The 24,787-nt window shown below is 47.6% G+C and overlaps 1 protein-coding gene across 1 annotated transcript in view; it reads right to left on the reverse strand.

Annotated features, from left to right (window-relative positions):
* ANKRD11 (ankyrin repeat domain containing 11) overlaps positions 1-23,148 on the reverse strand; it is a 136,007-nt gene extending 112,859 nt beyond the window's left edge. The window contains exon 1 of the mRNA XM_075714844.1: positions 23,114-23,148. The gene's annotated coding sequence lies outside the window, so the exon portion shown is untranslated. The remainder of the gene's footprint in view (positions 1-23,113) is intronic.
* Between the last annotated feature and the right edge of the window lie 1,639 nt (positions 23,149-24,787).

Below are 24,787 nucleotides of genomic sequence, written 5' to 3' on the forward strand. Positions count from 1 at the left end.
CCTGGAGAAGAGGAGGCTGAGGGGAGACCTGATCGCTCTGCAGCTCCTGGCAGGAGGGGGCAGGGAGGGGGGTCGGGCTCTTCTCCCAAGGAACAAGCAATAGGACGAGAGGAAATGGGCTCAAGCTGCGCCCGAGGAGGTTTAGGATGGAAATTAGGAAAAATTTCTTTACGGAAAGGGCGGTCAAGCATTGGAACAGGCTGCCCAGAGAGGTGGGGGAGTCCCCATCCCTGGAAGCGTTCAACAAACGGGCAGAGGTGGCACCTGGGGACATGGTTCAGTCCGGTCTACCCTTGACTGGTTTAGTGTGGACTTGGTGGTGTAGGTTAATGGTGGGACTGGATGATCTTAAAGGGCTTTTCCAACCTAAACGATTCCATGATTCTATAAGCGTCCGCAGGCACCGGCGCAGAGCACCAGGGACGAGGAGCGGGACGTGCTCCCGCAAGGATGCTGCGCATCCTCCTCCTCCTCCCGGCATTCAGCTCCGGGAGCGGAGCTGGACCCCCGCGCGTTACCAAACCGCCACAGAGGGGAAACGCTCTAAGTGCGAGGAGTAACACAGCCAGCACCCGTTGCGGGTTTGTTTCTACAAAACGGACAGGTTAAAAAGTAAACATTACCCACAGGCGCAGGCAACGCGTGGCAGAGCCCTGCTGCACCCCAGTCTTCCACAGCCACAAGTCATTTGCCATCTGTGCTGCTCAAATCAAAGAATATTCCACCGCCAGTAAGCCACGAGGAAAAGCGCATCGTTTTCATTAAAAGATAAGCTCTTAACGGCCTCTATGTCCGCTCTTCTGACTCCAACCGCAGCTTTATTTTCTCCATAGAAAGCTCCAGGTGACTTGGATGTTCTCCCATCATCAAAAAGGAAACAAAAATTTGGAGTAAGGATTTGGAAGGGGGCTGTTTTTAAGAGACAGGCCTGTAAACAGCACGTTTACAGTGAAAGGAATGCGGAGAATGAGAAACAGCCAGCGAGCGCCTACGTTCAGCGCAAGCCTTCAAGGGCGTACGTAACTCAGGGACAGGCTGAACGGAGGCTGCTCAGGACCGACGACGACGTGTAGCGTTTCCCATAACATCTCGCGTGTATTTTTAGCTCGGTTTCCTGAGGAAATGAGGCCCACAGCTGCAGCGTGCCCACCTCTCCCCAACACGCAGCCCGGCCTGAAGGAAGAGAGGGGCTCAGGCGGCCGAGCGGGAGACGCGCGCGCGGGCTCGCCCCTGCGGCAAGGCCAGAGCCCGGCCGCTAGCCGTGCCCCCCGGCTGGCCACCAGCACACCCCGCGCTCCTCAGCAGCCCTCCCGGCGCCGCGTCCTGTCCTGCCGAACGGGGGAAGGAGAAGTACCGCCGCAGGGGACTCGATTTGCTCCGAAACCGAGCCACCCAAATCACCGTGGGCTGAACTGTGGGAGGCGCTCGACCAGATGCACAGCGAGACCATTTCTCCAGCTTCTTGCTCTCCCCCATCCGGAAGCCTCCGCGTACTCACGACCTGCAGGCATCTGCACGGGCTCTGGGTGACGAGACGCCCGCCCTGAGACCACGCTTACTGAGGCATGGCGTTACCAAGATCTGCAGAAGTGGGCGGCTGCGGGCAGCCGGCCGTGAGCACCTGGGCCGGGGCTTGCCCGGCTCTTCCGCATTCCTCGCGTCAACTGCGCCGCAACCATCGTACCCTGGGACACCGCAGCTGGGGATGGCAACAAGTCATTGACTGTCACTTTAAAGCTTACTGCAATCACAAGCCAGTAGGCCAGGTCTAAAACGTGATAAGTCAATGTTTTATTTTTAATAATGGCACATCACTTCCTTGGGGAACTGTAAAAACTGAAGTGCTCTCTACACGAAACCCTAAAAGCAAGAAATCACAACACACAGCAAGATCTCGCGTAGCTTGTCACTCCCTGCCCTGTACGAGAGTGGATGGGAGAAAGTCAGAAAAATTCAGGAAACAAAAATGGACAGAGAAACAGATCAGCGTTCTCCCCGAGCGAGAAACCTTGCTACTGCATGCACCGAAAGGAGCTTCACCGGAGCTCAGACACATTATTTGAGATGAAACATTTTATAATGTGGTTATGCTCGAAAGCAGTGAAATGCTATTTAAAAAACAGTAAAAAAACAGACTAGGAAGAAAACGTAAGCCGAGACCGGAGGTTGCTTTTGGAAAGGCAGCGGGTTCTCCTGCCGTCCCTGGCAGGGTGGGCGGGCAGCGAGGGACAGGAGCACCCACCGCCCAGCGAGCTCCCCCTCCACCCACGCTCATTCGCACTTAGCTGAAGGAAACGGGCGCAAAAATGCTTCTGCCAGACCTGAAAATGTAAGTTCATCTGAAAAGGTTTTCTTACCCCTAGATTCGCATAAAGTACTACGATGGCTACTTTAATTAAATAAGCAGATGTATGTGCAGTTACTGCCAGGAAGGAAACGTGCTGCAAGAACACGCTGATACCTCAGGTGCAAGCGAGCTCCTTCTGGGGCAATCTCATTTACTGGTTTAGAGGAAAAACCTCACAGTCTTAAAAGATACCCAAACTTTGGCTCTTTACTCTGCAAATTACTTGCAAGCAAGTATTTTAATAAACAGAGAGACAGCCTCGCATTTCCAGCTCTGGCCGGTCTTTTCAGATAAACTCCATCTCCAACCCACTGTTAGAGCGAAATTTTCAATCTTCTTCCTTCGCCTCACTCTTCTGCCGTCCCCTTCCACTCCCAGCAAACCCTCACACATGCCATCTCCCAGGCTTCTGAGCACCACCGGAGCTTGTTAAGAATTCCTGCTTCTTGCCCAAACAGAAACATGAATGGGACTTTCACCACGACCTGCGGTTCTCCTGCTACTGCAGCCCTGCTCACGGAAAACTTGAACGTAAAAGAGAATTTTTTAAAATGCCAAATCAGATGCAAAATTAAGTGGGCAAAGCCATGAAGAATGGAAACAAACCATTCAATATAGAAATCCCTGGAAAACAGTTAGTATTAATGCTGTACTTGGGGAAAAAAAAAAATTCCAGAGCCTTCTGCGGGAAGAAGGAATTGCCGTATCAGTCCAAGGAAGAGATGAGAAACTCGTCGTCCCCAGCTTGGGAGGGGAAGGGGGACAGTACCTGAACACAACCTCGGCGGGTACTCCTGCTGAGGAACCGACAGAAACTCGGCCTTTGCAAAAAGAAATTCAGTTAACCAGTACGAGGGACGGGCTGGTGAGCCTGTCCCGATATCTGCGTCCAAATTAAAACACACTTTCGTTAACCCAGTGCATCAATCATTTGATGAGCGGGCACCCAAGTGCCGCTATCTGTCCTGCCAGCGCTGAACCGACGGGGCGCTCCCCGAAAGGGGGTTGGGGTTTGGGTTCTTTTTCTTTTAGCAGCCCTAAAAAATACTTGGAAAGCGAATCCAAAATATAAGGCAGGGCACACATCCTGTTTTTCTGAAGCTATACAGTTTCTCAAGCGTTATAAAAATGATTTGCCAGTACGCGAGCCAAATGTATTGGAAAGACACAAGCAGCGCCTGGGATGGAAAGAAGGTGTTTTTAGCACGCTCGGGCCAATTAAGATTTCGAAGGTTTCCAAGCACACCACTCTTAACCCAACAGAAGGAAACTGAGTTTAGCACCTTATTTAGGGTTTCATTTGCTAATTTGCAAAAACAAGGAGAAATCTTCCTCTGCTCTCCCGCATCTTGTTGGGAAAGCTCTTGCCAACACGCGGGTGTCGCTGCCAACAGCTCAACCCGGCGTGACCCAAAGTTCTCCCTCCCGGTGCCGGCGTGCTACTGCGGCGACGCGGGGAGGGAGCGAGACGCGCTCCGCATTTGTACAGAGACAGCTAAGAGGAGCTTTATTATCATCCTGACATCACATTTGCTGTTAAAATGAGCCCAGTAAAAATGCACAATACGCTACGCGATAAGCCAAGGTTGAACCAGTCTTAAGCGATAAGCCAAGTTTAAACCAGTCTGGGCTCATGTAATGGAAAAGTTACCCTGTGGTTCGAGTCCGAAAGAAAAAAAGTTGCACATGCGCTACAAAACTATAGCGGATTAAACGTTAAGAAATAAGGTAGCCTATTTTCTTCCTTCCCCTCCACACAACTAAAAATGCTACTTTAAGATGACTGTTCTCAGTTTTAGCACTGATGATAGCTAGGTCAGAAGCCAGCCTTGGAAAGTTTTACTCAGCAGCAGCAGCTTTAGAAACCATAAATTATCTTTAGACTAACTTTACACGCTCCCCCCTCTACAGCGTGTGACTGCCAGCTCCCTTTCTCAAGGCTCCTCTTTAGACACCACAGGCATTCTTCAAAGCCAGGCAGAATCTTCACCTAGGCATGGTGGGGCTGAGGCAGACAATTTCAGGATTACTTTTGCTAGGACAAGAAGCAGACTAGGTCTGAATTCAAGACTGAGGTTCAGTACTTTTGACCCAAGGCAGAGCTCACAGCCGGGCAGGCAGGGCTGAAGCACTGAAGCCTGCAGGGGAGCGCAAGCCCTCGAGCTGCATCGCCAGTAGCTTCACTTCCATCGCAACAGGGGAAAAAGGAAAAAAAAAAAACCCCAACAAAACCCACCAAGCACAAATCAAGCAAAGCTGGGTCTCTTTGTAGGCTAAGCCTGGAAAGTTTAGAACGAAGATGACTGCTTTTGAAAACTTTGAGCTGTTTTTACAAATCTAAATCCCCAAAAAAGGTAATCAAAAATGTTTTATTAGCTAAAGGGTTTCTCCCCACCCCCCCGCCCCTCCTTGGGTCTATAGCAGATGCTTGGCACAAACTTTAGCTCCTGAGAATTTAAGTTACAAAACCTGAGAATAAACCAAGCAGGCTCATTCCCCCAGACTGAATCCACATCGGGATGCATTTGCAGTAGACAGAGCCCTAATCCAGGCTTACAGCTTCACATCCTTGTAGTCACAGAATGGATTAATGCATCTGTCAAAAAGGTAAGCGACAGGAGAAATGCCACAGTTTAAAAGGTTAAAATTTTGGATTCTTCCTTTTTCTCAAAGTTTTTGTGCACTTACACAGAGAAAAGCGGGACGCTACTTTGAGACAATCCTCACCAAGACATGCTGACACCAGTTCTCGGTGTCCATGGGGTCAGATCTACCAAACCCAAACACATCTGGCGCGGACAGTCATAGCGCTGCTGGCTTCGGTCTGACACCGAGCTATCCGCACGGCTCGGCCGTGGCGCCAAGAATGAGTTTGTCTGCACAGGAAGCGGCGATGTCCTTGGCTGACGCCGCTCGGATGCTCGAGGCAAGCGGAGGAAGGAGTTGCGCTGTGACAACTTCGCTCCTCCCTGCATCTGGCCACCCCTCCGCCACCCGCTGCCTTCGCTAACAGCAGCGCTGATGGCAGCTGCCTCCGTTTCCAACGGCACACGGAACACGGGCTTATCTGGCTCCAGCAAGTTTTAGGCGGGCTTTCAAGCATAGCAGCTTTCGGGGACAAGTCCAGCAGCAAGGCAGATGTTTGATTCAGTAGCTGTCACTCATAGAGCGAGAACATCTTGCCACTTTCCTCTCAAAGCGAGCTACTCGCATTAAGGAAATCCTGCACCTGAAAACAAATGTCTCAAATAATTTCTCCAGGGCTGTGAGGGAGTAAGAGTGCCGCAGCCCACTGCACAACGCTTTGGGGAGGGCTGGAAGGGAAGAGGTGAGCGGCACAGCGGGTGCTCCAGAACACGTATGGGCACTGAAACTGCCCCCATCTTTTAACCCAAAGTCAGACAGGAAGGCCTGCGACGTACTTTAAGCTGAAAACAAACCCTCAAACGACGTCAGGCTGCAGAAGGGAGCAGAAATTAATATAAGGTAAGGCAAAGTCTTCCAGGCGGGGATTAGCTGAGAAACCCCTGCCGGGAACTAGAGCGAGTGCCAAATTGTGACAAGAGAGATTAATACTTTCAGAGACATTACTACGACAAAACATTTGAAGAAAGAATGTTTTTCTAGAGTTTTTCCTCCTTTGGAATTAACGGCAGTTATCCGTCGCATGCATGCGGAAGAAGCTACCGCCGCGCTGAACAGCGGCAGACTTTTGCCCAGGTACTTCTAATACCAACGCCAGCAAAGGGTAACAGAGCGAGACCTCTCCTATGCCGTGTATCACTGCTAGGCAAAAATTAAGATAATCCTAGAGATAATTTTATGGGCGTTTTTTGCAAGCACTCATTAAAAGCAAGAAAATTAATTTCCCCGAATGTTCCAGAAGTTTCTCTAACTGCTCTCCTCTGTGTGTTGATAATGCCTTTAATGCAATAGAGGTACTGCTCAATTTACAAGCTCCAACAAATCCCCTTCAGGCGGGGGTTTCAACAAACATTACATAGGATCCGTAAACTTTATTATCAAAGGAAAATGCCTGAAAAAAACCCTTAGAACATTCTTTTTGCCCATTGTCAGAAAATTTAAGCCTTTGGCCACATACCGCATTCTCATTTTCTTGCACACTCTTTCATATCTGGTTTTGGCACTGCCCCTAAGAGGGCTTTGACTCGGGATCTGTCCACACATTCCAGCAATAAATGACACTAACTGGAGTCATTCTTTAAAATATCTGTCAAATATAATTCTTTCACTGTTTCGATTCTCACTGACTTGCCCCCACAGTGCTGGGATGAAGTCATAAATTATACGCCCTGCCACTCAATTTTCTCTGATTGTTTGGTAGAACCTCTCCACTAATAACCAGTGATCATCAGCCACCTCGTGGCTTAAGTGGTTTCCAATCATGAAAGATTTATCCACTGTGACTTCCAGTCAATCACAAAGACACCGAAATGGCTATCAGGCACTCTCATCTCGAGACCACAGGATGAGCAGACAGACTCCAGAGACAAGGGAAAGCAGATCAGAGTGCTGATTCCAGACACCCAAAAAACAGAGAAAAGCTGCAACAGCTGCATATAAAAAACCCCAAACATGTTTATCTTTGTAAGGAAGTCAAAAGCCCAGGACCAGAGCACAAACTCAGCTCCAAAGAAACTTGCCTGGCTCACAGCACACGTAGGGGCCACTCCAGAAGATGAGGCACGTTGGAGGAAGAACGGTGCGCTGGGCTGGCGCGCAGAGAAGCACGCTCCCTACCTAAGGCAGGGCAGCACATCCGTAAGCCAAGGCAGTGCCCCACAGCAGCCTTCAATTTCCCCGCTGGAGAACGGTCCTGCAGGATAAATGTCAGCTACCGCTCCAAGTCACCAGGGCTCTCGGCCGTGGGGGAAGAGAAGCGGAGCCGTCTCCTGTAGACCATCTTTGAGAGAGCATACTCCTCCAAAGATCAGGCCACGGAAAGACGGGCTCTCGAGGAACGCTATTTATCTGCCAAGGGAAGGGAAAGATCTGACCTGTACAGCTGGCACTATATGAAAAATAAAGTTGAGGAGAGAGAGGTAATAGGTGCTAACTACAAGGGTACTCGGATCCAAGCTGCAGATACACCCACGAGCACGGGTTAAGAGCTGGGCAAGAGCACAGCTGGTTTTTCCGCCCCAAATCCAGCCGACAGTACCGAGAGCCCGACACGGAAACCCACATGCCCAAAACTTCACACCTGCAGCCTCCAGAGGTAAGCTTGGAGCATCGCTGCGGTGCCCGCCGTTAACTGGCGCACTGAAGGGCATCTTTTCATCGTGGAAAACTCGGGTGCAGAAAAGGCTGTTTTAAAGAGAGGACTAATATTTGCACTGTACTCTTGTCTCTTGCTCACGTATACTAAACAGATTAAAATTCACTAGAAGCAAGAAGCTTGAATTCTAAAAAGCATAAGAGATGACTGGGATGGAATAGATTGCAGACGCCAGATAGCGACTGCAGGCAGAGTGCACCAGAGGAGACACCCCAGTGCCAAGCGGGCAAGCCAGGGCAGTGCCATCGCACTGGCACACGGCTCTCCTTCGCACAGCTATTTAAAAGCAGCGTTAACACAGCCGCTGCACAGAGACAACGAGCGTGCCTGAATCACGGGAGAGAGCTATGGGGAATTAATTGCTCCAGAACAAAAACTAGAAGAGTAAGCACAATTTATTTTGCCACATTCTTAAAATGAAATAAGAAAACATTTAAACACTACAGCTTATTTAGATAATACACACTGGAAGACATCTTTTACTGCTGGCAGCTTGAAAGAAAAGAACATAATTACAATTCCAAGCATGAAATGAGCTCTCTTCCACACATGCCTGAACCAAGTCTAACTGTTTCACCAGCTGTAGTGAATCAAAGCAGGCAGAATTAAACAGAAAGGACCTGGAAGCAGCAGCTCTTGATGCCTTTAACCTAGTAATTGCATGGCACCTGGATCCGGAAGGACTGCGGAGGATTTAGCAGTTGCAGATGTGCAGCTGATGTGGTGCACAGAGCATTTGATCTCCCTGGAATGCGGGACCCCGAACAATGCATCTGTGTGCTGGCCCACCACACACCCGGGTGTGGGCCCGGGGGATATATAAAAGCTAACATTATACTGCAATTGAAAAGAAAAAAGCCACAGCATGAGCTTGACTGTTGTTTAACTAAGAGAAAAACAATAGCAGCTTTGGTCTTAAGTATCTGCCAGAATGACCACTAGCCACTTCCAGATACATTCTTTGTTCAAGTACTTCAATACTACGTTGCTTCATCGCCCGCTAACATCACAAAGGTACAAAGGGGGCTGCTAAACGTAAACCCGCGGTGACGTCTGTAGCTCCAGCTAGTCAGAGAAATCGTTAAAACAGCTCTAAACCGGCGCTATTAGCATTATATCCCTATAGTGAAACCACGTACTGAGTTTTCCCATTTCTGAACTGTAAGCGTGACGCAGATTCACATCGGTTTCACATCTGCTTTCTTCAAAGGGTGCAAGCCCTTACAGCGCACCGTTCCAAAAGGAATGCCAGCTAAGACCCTTCTCCTGTACATCCAAGCCGAGCTTCACACGTGGACGCCGGGAAAGCCGCCGGATTCGGGTGCCTTGGCCTCACCTCCTGCACCATAGCCCGGAGGAGTCAAGCTCCGGCTCTGCTGCTTCCCAGGAGCCGGGAGCAGCCAGGCACGCCGGCTCGGCCGCGAGCACTGCACACACGCAGTGACACAGCCGCCCCTCCAGCCAGAGCAGTTACATCACCCGCACGGCAAAACAAAGCTAAATAAAAGAATAAAAATAACCTACATAGGAGTTAGCATTGTTAGACGAAGAGCAACTCTGAGCTTGATCCTATGTTTGAATAGAGATTTCCACAAAAACTTAATTCTTTTGCGATGAGTAGCTGGGAAAGCTGCTGTCCATCTTTCTGCCGGGGAAGGAGGGGAAGCCCGACCCAAAAGGTTTATGAATTTATTCTGACCTCCAGTATCGCCAAGGCAATAATCTTGCCAGTACAAAAGCATCAGCGCTGCTGTTAAAGTGTTCTTAACGTGTCCAGGAAAAAGAGAAGACGACAAGTCTCCCAGCTGAAAGAAGCGGACATTTCCCCTTTCGGTTCATATATATACACATCTACCCGTTTCCGTAAGCTTGCTTGGTTTTGAAACAAAAGCAGAACTACCAGCACAGCCACCTAGAGCAGTGCCACGGAAGGTCTCGCGTTGCTGCACAGCGCCCTTTGCGCCTTCACGGCGTTTTCCAGGCTGGCACCAGCAGACCGCCGAGGCGCTCGCCAGCCTGCAAAGACAACACAGCATCCCCGCAAGCGGAGCCTGGCGGGTACTGCGGCTGTAAGCTAGGCAGGATGAGCATCACCACGCGCCCGGCTCTTCAACTATTGCCTGTAAACGAACACGAAGTTGGGAGGTACGCACCAATGCCCCGGGACCAGACAGCGAGCTGACGACAGTTCAGAGCTCAAGCATACGACCCCGCTAAGGTTTCCGTATTTGGGAAGAGCGGCTCCCCGCCACGCACACCCGACGCGGCTGGGGCACCAGGCCTGGGCCCTCTCCTCCTCCTCCTCTAATGGCTGTTTCCGCAGCGAAGGCTCCACCTGAGAATAGCCTGGCGCACGGATCGCTGGCTTGAGACTACGACCCCAAGAGAGGACACGCGTGGCTCCAGAGGGATGGGTACGGTCTTCTGCTCCGCACTCAGAAGGCAAAAGAAAAGCGGTTCATATGAAAAAGATAGTTTAAGGTCACTTTTGTATCACTTCAGGTCAATTCAAATGTAATATCTAAATTTCAGTCATTTCAATTGCTGCAATTTTAGCTAGTGCATTAAACTTCATAAGAAGTTTAAAAATAGGATTGGCTACAATAAACTAAAACCAAGCAAACCTGACAAAAACAAAAATGAGGAACATACTAGGTAAGAATCACACAAACCTTAGTGTACATTGAGATATATATACACACGCATATTGACTTATTCTGCTTTAAATCATCTCTGCTACAGAGATCTTTCCTTCCCCATTTTTCAACCCCAAAAGAATTACCATTTCTTTCCAGACAAGAACTTCTGCCAACATTCTGGAGGGCTGAAGTCCAAACCACACATAGTTCAACAACAGCAGAGTTGAACAAAAAAGAAAACTATAGGTTTGGGTTGGTTTTGTTTTTTTTTTTTTTTTTAATTATACCTTGTGAAAGTATGGCTGAGCAGGGGAAAAAAGAAGTCAAAGTCATTGATTAATTCCAGAGTAATGAAGAAGGTTCATAGCACACTGGAATATGTTACTAAGTTTATCAGGTTTATCACCATCCTTTAATGTCTAAACTCAAGGTGGCTCTACAGAAAAGCATACACTACACTCTGCAATTCTAATACTAAAATGGCTTAAGAGTCCACGAATTAATACTTTTACAGGCAAGGGTTTCATAACTAGGTCAAAGCAGGGGGGCGAAGTTTTAAATTCCTACTCACCCAGCAGAAAAAGCCAGGATCAACCTCCTTTCCCAGGGATCCCCAAGGTTTTAACAGGGAAAAAATCTCCAACTTTGCAAAACTGCAAAATACAGCCCTCTTTCAACACGGTTTAATTGAAGCCTCTCCAGGACCATGTCTTGAATTATGACCAAACTTTCTCCGAAGCTACAGAGCACAGCTCTTTTCTGTCATCATCAGAAATGCAAGGTTTTCAATACTGGGGGGGAACCCACCCTAAAATCTGTATCAAGAGGTAAAGCTACAAAGAATCACAGCGGAAAAGGAACTGGAAAAGTGCAAGCAGTAACTAAAACTACGCTAAGGTATCTAATGGGCTTCACTGGTTTTTACCTTCAAATGTTAAAGCCATGAACACTAACGGTTTTAACAAAAAATGTCTCACTACTTTGCCCAGTACACTCTGTCCTCCTTGTTTATATCCAAGAGTTGTTCCAAAGAAATTTAATAAGGACTGTACCAAAAAAAAAAAAAAAAAGAAGAGTCCAGTATTTTCTTCATTCCTCTGAGCTACTGTAAATTAAATATGAATATAGAAACTATTTCTGTGAGCAAAGGAAAGCTCTGCATGGGGAAGAATTTTTTTTTTTTTTAAAAGGTGAAGTTTCCCTAAAAAAAGCAGTCACTTTAGTGACACCTAACCTTAAAGCCACCACCCTCTCCTGGGGCAGGAGTATTAGTGGCAACGCAGATTTCTGAAAGAACCTAGACTTGCCTGCAGCCCTGGTCAAAAGTACACAATATGTACATATAATACAGAAATACAGAAAATCCCTATACCTGCAATCGAATTTGAATCCAATTTTTTTTTGTCTTAATTTAGCATTACAAGCCAGTTAGTCTACGTCTACAGCAGGACCTTGGTGGAATCCAAATTTCAGACTGTCAGCTTGACTTACCAGGAAGACACCACCAATAGGTGATCAAACCAGCAGCTGATCGCTTCACTGACAACTATTTTGGTGTGTGCAAAACCATCAAAGTTGAGCTTTTTTGTTCACATAATTTGCTTACTAAATTTTGCTACAGTGCCCAGAGGCATTTGGGCACGCAACGCTGAGAAATAATTATGCTTCAGCCAAGGCATGCATGTTGCACAGCGCTTTGCAACCACGTCAGTGGAATTCCAAGCTACTATTATGCACAACTCATTGCTCTAGTTATCTGTCTTGAAGATCTAATTAATCCTCTTGCTCATCATCGCCTAAGCTTACACAGGAGTGTCTCAAAGCTTCGTGCCGTTTCGCAAGTATGAAAAAAAAAAATAGATTAAGCAGCTCTGAAGACTACTGTGGGAAGAGAGACTGTCAATCCACATTCTTCTCATCCAGGCAGGTACAAAGCACCACGCGGGACTCGGAGGAAATCCTCTCCCTTGGTCCCCATCCCGCACTCCTTTCAGACCATGGGAATAAGCCCCAATAACAGATACCTTGCTACAGCAAATCTAACCTGCACTTTGTGCATGACCTTGAAATAGGGGACATTTAAAAATACGTACGCATGTACGCATGCAGCTGCATACGTACACCCAGTGCTGTAGGTAATTTAAAAGCTTTCCTACCTTCAGCAAGATTGAGGTCAAGGGAATGAGGAAAGTTTCTTTATCTTTAACCAAACCTTCGAGTATATCATTCATATTCAGGTACTCCTTACATTAAGCACTAAATAACCAAGAAACCGCAGGGAGAAAGAAGGGAGAATTTAGCTGTGCGATCCCTCGCTCAGTGCAAAGCCCCGAGGAACAGCTACGTCCCTACTACCAGCTCATTTAGACAGAGATCTCATTTCAGACTGTTGTAAAAGCATCATTAAAAACTAGAGGAAAAAAGAATGCAGGACTGGCCAGCTGCTACATCCAGATGCAGCCCTAACTGTTGACAGGAAAAGAATACAGGATTATTTTTTTCATCATTTATTAGTTTTCATAGTTTTATTTTGTCAAGTTATTTACTACCTGTTGTCATTTGATTTTGACTCCATGTAACTTTTGTACAGCATTAACTCTGTGTCATTACGTTCATTAACGTCATTTACAATATAATAACAAATAGACCTAGTCTCTGAGGTTGGTTGCTCAAGATAATTCAGGAGCAGTAGAGTTGGTTTATTCCTTTATTATTACCCAAGAGCAAAGCAAGCTTTCATTAAACCTCTCAGTTAAAGTTCCAACACAAAGCTCTCCAACGAATGTTTTTCTACTAACTTAAAATAAATTTCTGTGAATATTTATTTCCTACATTATCTTCAACCAAAATGTGCATTTCTATTGCAACACTTAATTCCAATTAAGAAAACGTTGAAAGGCTTCCTGCAAAAAACAAATACAGGATATTAGCAAGACTACAAGAATGAGGTAAAAACTACTGAAGACAACAAAATAATTTTCTTCTGACTGTGTAATGTAAAAAGGAAGTGTATTTCTTATACGACACCAGCAATCAGTCTAGGTCCAGCAGAGAATAACCAGAGCTACTCAACACTGACCTTTTAATCCTTACACCGTCAGTCTAAACAGCTGAAAAATTATATAAAAGGACAAAAATGACCACAATCAAAGAACTCCTCCTGCCGTTCCTACCCACAACCATCAAACCGACCAGCTCCTCTCATTTTGGCAGTTCCTCCAAGTATTCTCCCCCGTGGTCGCTTGCTGTCGGCATGCGGCCAACTGCTCGAGCTCAGCCACGCCGGACCGCGAGCCAGCCTTGGGGCCGAGCCCGAGGTGCCCCAGCGCACGCAAACGCATCCAGCCCTCACGCTGCCATCCCGCTTCCCACCAAACCTGGAAACAAACTGAGTGTCAAGACTGCCCGGAAATTCAGAATTAAGGTTAAATGTTATCATTTGAAGCCAAGGAAAGTCACAGATAATGGACTCTTAAAGAGCTCTGCCCCATAGAGTCCAAGCCACCTTGCAAGATGCATGACAGCTTTTAGACTAATGACTTTTCCTAAAAACTACTGAAGCCTGCAAGTATTAAAATTTTGTGAGGGTACATGAGGAATTGATAGTGGTATGCCAGGTCCTTCTTTATGGCAGCTACAGCCGCCAGCAACAACAGATGCACCATTCCAGGCTGCTTTGTCCATCCTTAGAGACCACTCCTATCCTGCAAATCCTCCAAAATATTAGTTACGGCCAGGACTAAGTCCTCCAAGAGCTTCCCCGTTTCTTCATCACATCAGGGCTGTCCCCCTTCACAGGACAAGCCCGCCGTGACGGCGCAGCACAGGACCCGCTCTCCCCGCGTGCTGCTCGCCGCCTCCCCGGCCACGCACAGCACCCGGGCGTTTCCAGCAAGGCCCGCGTAGATCAAAGGGCGGGAGCACGCGCCTGACCCAAGAGCTGCTCACGTCGTTGCTGCTTCTGTATTACAATAACGTAAAAATACAGTCACATCTTGCAGTATCATAGGATAAGTCCAGACGCACACATCGCACAAACGCCATCAAAATCCAGCAGTTTTTCTGTTTAGATCAGACAAAACCCAACTTCTGCCATCGGTGGTGAGCGTGCAGATGGTATCGGACTGGCAAAACTGGACATGGCCTCGAGAGAACCCTCAGGCATACGCTCTGTAGTTTAGATAACCACCAAAATAAGCCTTTTGAGAGCCGAACTCCAGTGATGCAGGGAGTCAAAGCTCTGAAGAGCACTTGTCCTCGGGCCGCAACGTCCTTCTGTATTGGAAAAGTGTCATCGCTACCTGCCATGCGACAGCACTGACGACCCCAGTAACCGGCATCTCGTCTCCCCAAACACTATTTGCTATCAGCCCATTTTGATTCTGCAATTTAAGCCTAGCAGTGAAACCCCAGCGCCGCATAGCTCAGGGTGCAATACGCAGTAGTCTGTCCGTCTGTCCGTCCTACAAGCGACGCCGTTTCAATGTTCCCGTCACTGCTACAAGACAACCACCGGAGCCGCCTCCGGACCACCCCTCCCCTCTGTGACCCCAACTACCAACGCCGGCTTAACATCAGAACTACCAAAGCCAGCCCACTTGGATCATTAATTCGCTTGGACAAAAAACCAAACAAATAGGAAATAAGAATCCATGACAAGTTTTACTTGCAAAAGCAAACACCACATCCATTTACAGTGGCAATTTCCTAAAATAAATTGTATACATGCCTGCCATCTCCTTTCCTCTCGGGAGTGGTTAACCCAGAAAGGTGAAGTTACACAAGCACATCGCTGTTTGATAGGGGAGACCCACGCGCTGACTTCACCAGAAATAGCTATTGTGCTCCAAAGTAACCTCCAATATTTGAATTTAAAATTCAAATAAATTTAGATGAAAGATTAAAGAAAGAATGTCGGTTTGCCTTTCCAGCACTGTGGAGATGCCTGTCTTTTATACCGAGGGAGCCCATAAAAATAACAAGGGAGAAGATTTACACCCAAGCTCCGCAAAAAAATAAAGAATGAATTACTGATTTTTGCAGCTACTTAGTGGTAGGAACAGATGGTTACAGGCAATAGTATTGACAACTTAACAAGCTACCACCCCCAAAGGTGAGCTTCTAAGTCTGTTCCAAATTCAAGAGTTAAAAACGTTACAGCTGAAACGGCCGCTCTCGGGGCAAGCGGAGAGTTTTAGCCAGTCCCGCAGCGCTTCAGAAATCCGCTGTACTCGCTGCGGCACTCTGCCACGGCCCTCGCCGGAGCGCTGGGACTTCCCAAAACGCCCCGGCGCGGCGGCCTGCAGCCGTCTGCCCGCACCCCAGATGAGCCTGGGCAGCGGCGAAGGCAGGCAATGCGGATCAAACAGTTCTGAGGAAAAGCAGAGCTTTCAGTATTTGTCTACCAAACCAAAGCCACTTCTGAGGCCAGAAAAGCCAGGCGTGCCAGCTTCCCAAAAAGTCCAGGCACAGAGAGAGGTTCCGGGAATTCAAGCCCCTCGAAGCCCCAGTGAGCACAGATGACAGCCTGCATCCCCTCGCTCGCTCCAGCGTCCACAGCAAGATGCACGTTTCTGCAAAACACCCCAGAAAATCCCTTCTCCCAGCTCCTGTACATCTCCAGCAACTGGAAACAATTAGCCTGTCCAGTCGCAATCACGATCAAAATACTAATTAAATCATTAACTTGTTAAACACATTCCAATGAACTTATGTTTGAATTTCTGCTGGAGAAGTCCAGCAAACTACTATAAAACAGGGATAACATGCAGCGTTGCAAAAACCGTCAGAATACCTGAGCTCTCAAGCATCTAATTAAGGCAGTAATGAATTAGGCTGAGCCTGCACATCTCAGCCCTTGTCTTGTTCTTCTAAAATTAAAGCTCTGCCAAGAATTTAACCAAGGGAACAGAAATAATGATAATGCCTAGTCTCCGTCTTCACATTCGACATTGAAGACTTACTTTTCAGAAGCATTTCCTGGTTTTGTCAGAAGTCCCCCTCCAAAGAATACCAATAAAGCACACCCATCGATTTTGCATTTGCTTGCAATAACGGCAGCTTCCCCCTTTTACACGTCCATATTAAAGAAAGAGGCCGCACCCGCCTGTTACAGTGCTCGGGGGTTCAGCCAAACCATCTTCCATGCGAGGTTTCCATAAAATTCACGCTCCCGCTTTTTCCTGCCGCTTTACACCAGCAACGGCTCCCACCTCGGGGGGTGTGAGGCAGCTGACCCGCACCTGTCGGACGCCGCCGTCCCACCCGCGGCTCCACTAAAGACCCCAAGCCACCCACGCATCTCCCTCGGTACTCATACAACAGGAACGCATTCCCGCAGCCCCCAAAAACTGCTCCCCCCGCTTAAAGAACTCAGGGATTCGACTGTCAAAATCACCAGGCTCTCAATTATCTACACTATTATTTAAAAGAGCCAAAGATAAGGGAGCAAGAGCGTCCTGAACTATTATTCATGCAGGTAGTACGACAGTGAGCCTGGTCTTATCAGCAGGCCTTTGGTCCGCAAGCTCCGTGGGGTAGGAACAGATTGCACACCTCTTGCTGCCAAATGCATCATCTGCACTTAATCATAGCGTGATGGATATCTTCTGAAAACAAGCGATTTCAGCCATATTTTGTGTAATCCTGCCATTTCACTCCCAAAGCCTGTCATCTCACATCCAGAGTGTCACTTCCTCAGGGCGGAGACCGTAACTTCATTCCCTTTCAAGAACACACTTTGGTGCTACACAAAACACTCGGAAATAAATAAAACCATCACTCCAACACTGCACCTCCCTTCTCCCGCGAGCGTTCCCACGTGCAGGAGCCTCCTGCAACGTGATGCACCAGAACCTGCCTGGAAGCACTTTTACTTTCAGGGAGGTCGCACCCAGGAACGCCGTTGCACAACGATGGAAGCGGTAACCGGCCGCTTGCGTGCCAAATAACCTACAGATTCCCTTCCCGAAATCGTGCCTCCATGTGTCAGCCGGGCTGTATGTGTCACCGGAGTCTTCCCCCATCAAACAACAGACCCTGCCAGTTACTGGAAATGATGAACCTGTGCGCCGTCTACGTTACAAGCTTGTTTTAATGAACCTGTTCCTAAATGCAACTGTGATTTAAGCGCAGAGTACATTAGCTGATACAAATCTACAAAATCTTAACTCAAAAGTATACATTTTTTAAAAAATTAGGATTTTTGTGGTCATAATATAGCCCCTTTGGAGAATAAAACTATTCAAAAACAAGTGGAGTCGAGGGGAAAAAAACCCAAGCAGTCATTTTCCTTCTTTTTAGGTAATTATTGCCACGGTTTTGTCTAGTTCTAAACAGGAGATGAGAGGAAGGAGGACCAGTGTTGTATCTGGTTGTGGACTGCTCTTACCAAGAGCTTCCATCTGTGTCACGGTGAACCCACAGATCTGAATTACACCCAAAGAAAACAAGTCAAGCAAGACATTTTTCCAAGTTTCCGCTCGGCTCAGATCTGTTCATTACAGGTGCTGTATTGTGCACATGGGCCAGGTTAGCTTATTAGCAGTGGAAAGGTTAGCGAAAGCGAATTAATCTAAGTGCTCCACTCTAACACCCGACATGCAAGAAGGGAGCTTCCCTACCTACACTTCTCCTAAAAGGTACGTTCAAATTGAGGGCATGTAGGTGGCATCTGCCAAAAGTGGCATGTGAATAACATTGGCAATTTAACAAATTCTGATAAAATACAGAGAACTGTAAAAGCAGCAATTCAGACACTCAAACCAAACGCTTATGCTGAGATTACATCTGAGAATCCAGCTTTTTCTTTGGGCTAGAGGGAAGGATTTGAAAGATCTTTTCTGCAGGTCTCAGAGGCATTTTGTGTCCAAAAACTCAAGCCCCTTTGACTGACGAAGAGATCTGGGCTCACAACAAAGCCACCTCTGTTTAACCTCTGCTTACAGTCAAGATATGGCTTTAAAAAATTAAATGTAGATTATATACAAAATGGACAAACAGAAAAGCTTACCGCTCCTAAGGGCCGTGGCAACCCACCTGACATTCACGCAGGTACGACAGCGTACGAGCGCCGTGCCAGGGAAGAGCTCTGGCTAACAAATTCTCTCCACCAACCCATCCCCGCTCCACCCTGGCTGCAGCCTTTCCGCGGCCGAGCCCCGCACCAGCACAACCCCAGACTGCCTCGTCCGAAACACTCCGGGCAAACCCGCACCTGAAGAGCCACCCAGCTGCTCTAAGGCACTTACAAAATCTGGATTTTTCCGAGCAAAAGAGCTCCACCATTTCAGGGGTGTGGGGCGAGGACCACAGTAGAGGTCGGTCAAACCCACCTGCCACACAGCTCTGTTTCTTTACCATTACGTGAGACTATTAATTCCACCAGCACGTGGCTTCCCCTCCCCTCTCCAGGACCTGCTTCAAAACACAGCTTCTCGCCCCAAAAGCCAACAAACACTTCCACACCATACCCCGGAACCACAGGGAAAGCCTCACTGCTCAGCTCGGCTGCGACCGACATGCTAAAGAAAAAATGTACGTTGCACTTCTGTTGTGTTACCTTCCAACCCCTCTAATTTGGAAGGGATAAGAATTGAAACGTGGAAAAAAGGCTGGAAGCTCAGAAGAACGCTTCTATGCAAAGAAATACTTTCCCTGTGGAATACTAAGCTCTATTTCCTCCAAAGCAGTAAAAACTGAAAACTGTGTATGAACACATTGAAGAGCATTAATAGAAAAATAACAAGCAGTTAAGTAAAGTCACGTTCCACCTAAACAACGCTACCATTATTGCAGCATCTGACTTTCAGAGGACAATTCAATCCTGGAAGCACGTATTGTAATTGCTTTTCCACTACGGGCCTCAGCTTTACAATTGTACCCTTTTCGGGAGGTCAGAACAAGGCACGGCTGCAGCTCTGAAAAGCAATTCTCTTTAGCAGCGCTACCTTATTCATTCTTTTAATCTTACACCTACATATTCATTATGAACTCCGTAAAATACCAGTGCCAAAACCGCCATCGAAAGCCACTGCAATCTCTCTGCTGCTCGGAGAAAGCCTTGACCCCTCTGCTTCCCCAGTGAAGATGCTGGGAAACGGGAATCACTCCAGCCATCGGCTCCGGCGCTGGGCTCGCGGTGCCGGTCCCCATCGAGTCACCAAACCCCAGCACGAGCCCGGTGCGGTGCAGCCATTTCTTGCTGTCAACAAGCCATAAAGAAGCTACCGTGATGAACCTGGCTTGTTTCGAGCAAACCGTTCAAAAACAATTTAGCGAGAAAATACCTGTCCTGCTCACGGCAGCATGAGCGCTGCCGCGTTGCAGCCGTTCAGGCTACGCGAAGCCGGCATCTCGCAGTCGACCGACTCCTTTTTTCTCCACCCGTTTAGATAGAACCTCTGCTGTTATTACTACAGAAAGCTGGGGGGAGGAAATAAACCACAAAACAACAAAACACACAAAAAAACAAAGTCTGTTTTAGAGAACTGAGGGTAGCAGTGTTTGTAGCAACTCCTGTATTTCGCAATAAAGGAGCCATCTACCCAAATGGAGAAATCTCAGACTTTCGTAACACTTCCTGCAGTGGAACAGGCCCTCTGCTCCCTCCCCACAACACACCACAGCGTTTCTGGTCCTCCAGCTGCGCCAACGCAACTACTTCTGGGTCAGCGGATCACGCCACAAACAATCCACATAAACCTCTAAATAGTTTTGTTTTATTTAAATGCAGTCTATCTTGGCAATCGGGTTAACGGCGCACCATCACCAACAGTGGCGTTGGCACACGTGACGGGAACAAACCACCTCCCGGCGAGAGAAACACCCTGCATCAGGTTTGCAACCAGCGGACGCCCTGCCAGTCCCTTTCCAGCACCGAAGCTTTATTTCCATGAGGCAAGCTACGAAACACGGAACGCATCGAGCCAAGGCAGCAGGATCTTACCACAAAGGTAAGGCTGGTCCTGACGATCAGGCTCCTCAGCCTCCTTCAGTGAGGAATCGAGGCAGCATCTTTTACAGCAAGTTACATGCTGGCACGCACAAGGTGCTTGAGGGGGGAGCAAAAAACCCCCAAACCAGCCAGTTTTGTGCTCCAGTGGATTTTCAGTCACAGGCCTACAGCAAGGGCAACCTCATTCTCATAGTCACGAACGGACAAGTGACAAAAGCTGAGCGCTTTCACGATACAACACCTCCTCAGACAAGACGAAGGCGGCACATCGCCACGCCGCTAGTTTGGCACGCAAGTACCAAGGCACCCCAGGGTTTTACCCATGCACAGCACAAGGAGCCAACGTGGACGACAAGGACCCGCTTTTAGAATGACTGCCTTTTAGGACCAGAGGTTTTTACCCAAGCTTGGGCCAGACATTAATTCCGTTCAACCCTTGGGCTACTCGGAGGATGGCGTAAACCGCACAGCAGCGCGCCGGTGGATGGATACCCGCATGCTAAACTGCAGCGACTGTGTGCGCCGTGGCCTCCTCACCAGCACAAAGCCTACGAATTCACCTCTGTGGTTTCAGAACAGGCCAGATTTGCATAATTTTTTTCAGCCAGCACTGGAGGATTCTGGTCTTCTCCCCTTGTGCTCTTCTTCCCAATGTCTCCATGCTGCAGCAGCCCAGGAACAGAGCTACCAGCCCCCAGACCAATATGCATTTTAAGTAACACAACAGTCTGTCTTTGCAGAGCAGTGACTAAAAACTTATTTTACTGGAAAAGGTCACCTAACTATCATCTCCCAGGGCTCACGAAACCCACAAAGCAAAGTCACTCTTTCTTTCTTTTTTTTTTTTTTTGTTTCAGAAGTCAGAGAAACATCTGACTTCCTTTCTACACAGTGTGAACGTTTTGTCACATCATACATCCTCAACCTTCATCTCTCAAGTTTTTCCATCCACGGTTTCAGCTAGACCCATAACCAACATAGCATGGCTTTATATAAACAAAGTACAAAACATGCAGAGAGAAAAGGGCGAAAGATGGAGAAAAGCCTATGTGGCAACCTTTTCTAAAGGGCAGCTACCATAGCGGCGTAGCGCATGATTTAAGCTCTCGGTACTAATCCTAAAAGATATTAGTGGCCAAAAGGCAGGTGATGTAGACAAAAGGCCCTGGAGAGGTACAGCCTGCCATAATGCTCTATAATCTGTCAGGAAGCAAGGCGTTTTGCCCAGTGGGCAAGTATACTATGCAAATACGTTTGAATGTTTAGTAAGTTTTCATTTAAGTGAAAGGTACTGCAATTAATACTACCCTGTTAAAAGCACGGTTTGCGTTCAAAAAAAAAAAGCAAAACGCCATTTACTTCAAAATTGGGAATGAAAAATCTCCGTACCGAACTACAAAATGTAATAGGTAGTAAACAACCTGTTCTACAGTTGATGTTAGGATTCAGCTCAGTTTTTCAAGGGACTGCAGAGCACCCATTAAGGGAAGAGCTACTGCACACTACAGCAAAAGGTCTCGCACTTCGTACGCTTTAATTACTCAGCTGCAGCAGGGGAGAGTCACCGATGCCTACTCTGGTTTGTTTCACCGCAAAAGGCTTCTACTGCTAGTAATATCCACCAAGGGAAACTGAAATAACGTCTTGTCTCCATCTGAATACCCTGGAATTATTATGGACCAGCTAAATTGGAATTATTATGGACAAACTAAATAGAAAGATTTTTTTTTTTTTTCTCAAAACCCAGGACAAAAGAAACCTACCAGCTTGCAAAGCCACCTGATAGAGCAGACCTGTATTTCTACATAGAGTAACTCTCCGTCAATAACGGCCTTTATCATAACGACAATTTCAACACAAATAATCCCACTGCAGCACAAACCAAGAGGTCAGCCAAGTACCCAAAGCCCCAGAGCAGAAGCAACGCGCTGCAGGTTATCCACTGAGAGCCTTCTCCATAGTGTTGCTGGGCATGCTGAGGATGACCTTCAACTCCGCACCGCCGAGCTTCCCCTCCGTAACACCGCCGTGACACGCGCTGCAAAGCCGAGCTCGCCGAGAGCAGCGAACAACAGCTTTTATTCAGCTTGCAACACACCAAACTGCCAGTACTGCAGAAAAAACCAGCAAGAACGAACTCCTTCCTACCAGCTACGTCTCTATCATTTTGCTTTCCAGAGGACGGCACCGACCTCTCTCACTCTCTCTCAAAATGCCTAGGCAAAAATCTTTTTTTCCCATCTAAAGTCCACTCTAGGACAGCCTATTATTTCTACATCTGCTAATGCTACCAAAAAGTTGAATCCTAACACTGAATCAAACTGTAGTCTCAGCATATCAGGAGGTTCCTCTGCCTAAAATGAAACATAGGTGCCATCTGTTTCAATTACAACTAATCACAGGGAGATATAACTTTGTGAAACTGGCACTTTTTAATAAGACTTTTTTTTTTTAAAAAAAAAAAGACATTTTGAAAGTAAGGAGAAAGAGGACCGTGATATACTAGAGGTAGGAGGATATTTCATACTCAGCAGTCAACAGCACCAACAAGCCAGGCAGTCTGCTGGACAAACCAGTGCTGGAACTGCCCCCACAGGAAAGTTAACTTTTGCTTCCACTGAAGTCAGGGAAAAACTTGCTACATTTGAAATGACATGAAAATGAAAGGGCATCTCAGAACTCAAGTCATTTCCTAAGACTTTCTTGGTTAGTACCTTTAAGTTATTCCATGGAAGTTTGCAATTTTTACCTTCAAATTTCAGAAAATAAAGAACAATTTAAAAAAAAAAAGAACAGAAACACATCCACATGGACACAAGCACTAGTTAGGTAATAAAACAGAAAATTTGGACAGAAGCAAGGTCAATATTTACCGATTCCATAGTTGAAAGCTGTTGTTAGCAGGACATATATTAAAATCCAACAGAGGCGTGTCCCAAAAACGCTGTGTAATCTGAAAAACACAGGAATCGGTTCATTAGAAAATTAAAACACACAATTTAATTTTATTCACAACAAGCATGCTGTATTTGAGTACATGAAGACTACTAAATACAAATCCCTGCCTAATCCAGAAATAAACTTTCTGCTAACGAGTCTGCACAAACAGAAGAAGAAAAGAAATTGTGGAAAGCTTAGCAGAGCATCAATCAAGTTCCACAACTTTCTGATAATAGATTAAGAAAAAAAAGTTAGTTGTCTCAAGGCTTCTGTAACCGTCTGTGTGGTTTTACAGTCATTTTACTCATGAAAAAAGGTATGTCACCCCCCCGAGCTGTGAGCAACCCATGAACCGACAGACTACGCAGGGAAAGAGTGGCCGGCCCACGGCGTGCTCCCAGGTGCCCCGTGCCAGTAATTCACTTTCTGAACAACTTTCACGGAATTACCCATGACACAAACGCTTTCTCTTCACGCATACCTTTGGATCCTTGCTCGGAATAGCACTTAATCCATTACAAACCTCTAACATTTTCTTTAGTTTTTAAACGGCTCTCGCTGCATCTTTCAAGGATATTTTTCCAGCTAGGAATTCCCAAAGTGAAATTTCCGACGCAAGGCAGGAACCAGCAGGAGCTCTCAGCACCCAAGGCAAAGGGGAATTACGTTCATTAACTGGGCGACCGAACCGGTACATAAAAGGGTTGGCAGGCGGCTCGGCGTCCAAAACCCAGTACCTGAGCCCTTCACCGCTTCTCTCGACGGAGCAGCGCCGGGCTGCGCGGGCAGCGGTCTCAGGCGGCCGTCACGTCAGCGCGGGCAGACCCCCGACGTGCCCGACGAGCGTCGGGGCTGCAGCTGAGCCCGGCCTATCTCGCGACTCACGCAGCTCCGCCCGCACGCCCGACCAGCGCCTTTGCTCAGAAAGAAACGCCTCTCCAGCCCGAGCAGACTAGCCGGTTCCAGACGAGATCTCCAGGGAAGTCACTATCGTTCTTCAGGCGATCTGGCCTGCTCCCCACCTGCAGAGGGGCCAAGGTTTGGACAGCACAGCTCAGCAGGAGCCCGGACGCGTCATGTGAGCAAGGGCAAGCCCGAGCTGCAACCAGGCACGTTTGAGGGTTTGCAGTGCGGAAGACCAGAGGGTTTGGGCAGAGCCACATGTAAAACACTGTCTTGTCTCGCATGTTTTTATGTCCATCACGAACCAAAACACCTCCTGATACCTGCTCAGCATTACCGGGTTCTTACTCCTACCTGTGAGGAACCTGTAAGTATGGGAAGAGCCAATCTACGCTCTAAGCAAAAACACAGAATTTCTTCAAAACACACATTAAATGTGCAACAGCAACACCTGAGCTTCTGCTGCGCTTCCGCAGAGAAGCGGCTCAATAAAGGAGCTTTGTAAGAAGAACCAGGCTCATGACGTTCTGCAGGCTACAGCGGCTAAAGCTCGGCTGTGTCAGGCAAGCGGCAGTAAGCCGAAGCGCGGGCGCCGAGCCTCCCCCAGTCCGACTGAACTTGTTCTGGTCTGCACAAAGAGGCTAAAGGGTTAACTGCCAACTCCACATACTGCTCGCTGCCAAATTCCCCACTCCAAATCCCAT

This window comes from Pelecanus crispus, chromosome 8, assembly GCF_030463565.1.
Source record: "Pelecanus crispus isolate bPelCri1 chromosome 8, bPelCri1.pri, whole genome shotgun sequence".
Lineage (NCBI taxonomy): Eukaryota > Metazoa > Chordata > Aves > Pelecaniformes > Pelecanidae > Pelecanus > Pelecanus crispus.